Raw genomic sequence first — 1,537 nt, forward strand, 5'->3', positions numbered from 1 at the left:
ATGTTGTAAAGATCATAAAAACACTTGAGAGGCACCTTCCCTGAATGAATCACTTAACTACCTGATCCCTCTTTATCTCACATCACCAATGTAAAAATGTGTGTGAAAATAGTTCATAATGGTTGACTACTACATAATTAAGAAATGTGATTATCACCAACCTACCTTACCCACTTCACAGCAAAATAGGAAAGATATGAATCTCTACAAGAAAAGGGTTTTGAACTATTTTTAAGCAGAGCTGGACCTCTGGGTGCCTCAGTCGGTTGAGCATCTGACTTCGGCTCAGGTCATGATCTCACAGTTTGTGAGCTCAAGCTCCACATTGATCTCTGTGCTGACAGCCCAGAGCCTGGAGTCTGCTTTGGATTCTGTCACTCTCTGTCTCTGTCTCTCTGTCTCTCTTTTCTCTCTTTCTCTCTCTCTCTCTCTCTCTCTCTCTCTCTCTCTCTCACACACACACACACACACACACACAAAATAAACATTAAAAAATGTTTTAAGCAGAGGAAAGGCACACATAAAAAACACTTTGACTATATAGTGTCCAAGTATCCACATAGGCAGCCAAAGTTTCTGTGAAGTTACATTTTTTATTCCTCACTCACATCTGTAGCATTTTTTAAATGTTTATTTATTTTTGAGACAGAGAAAGAGAGACAGAGAGCAAGCAGGAGATGGGCAGAGAGAGAGGGGGACATAAAGCAGGCTCCAGGCTCTGAGCTGTCAGTGCAGAGCCCAAAGCAGTGTTTGAGCTCATGGACCACAAGATCATGACCTGAGCCAAAGTCAGATACTGAACCGACTGAGCCACCCAGGTGCCCCTCACATCTGTAACATTTTATGATATAAATATTTACTAAACTCTAACTATTCCAAAAGAAGCCAACTTCTTCTAAAGTTTTAAAATGAGATCATTTTCCCCCCAGAGACAGAAACCAGGACCATTAGGACAGATTAAAGCAGGTAAAGGTTGCATCGTGTGTCCTGCACATACGAAGCACTGATGTGCCACCGGGAAGGGCAGGCAGGGGGCACCTGGGGGGCACAGTTGGTTAAGCCTCCAACTCTTGGTCTCGGCTCAGGTCATGACCTCACAGTTCATGAGTTCGAGCCCCACATAGGGCTCAGGGCTGATGGTGCAGAGGCTGCTTAAGATTCTGTCTCTCCGCCTCTCTGCCCCTCCCTGGCTTGGGCTCTCTATAAACAAACAAACAAACACACAAACAAACAAACTTTAAACAAAAGAAGAGCAGGCAGGCCACTGAGGGGAGGGGCACAGCCCTGGCTACTGGGAGTGGGGGGCGCTCGGCCCCACATCCAGCTCTGCCTCCCACCGCCCGGCTCCGATACCCACTTAGCTTCAATAAAAATACCAGGCCCACAGGGGTTCTAAATGATGTGGAAAGTTCTGGTGTCACACTGAGAATGTAATGGGTTTTGACAAAAGTGAGGCTGCCGCTGAGACAGAATCTGACGGTGATGGCAGACCTCACAGAATCCGAGCTCCTGAGCCTTCCGAGGGGGAGGGAGGCAT

This window comes from Suricata suricatta, chromosome 6 (assembly GCF_006229205.1).
Source record: "Suricata suricatta isolate VVHF042 chromosome 6, meerkat_22Aug2017_6uvM2_HiC, whole genome shotgun sequence".
Lineage (NCBI taxonomy): Eukaryota > Metazoa > Chordata > Mammalia > Carnivora > Herpestidae > Suricata > Suricata suricatta.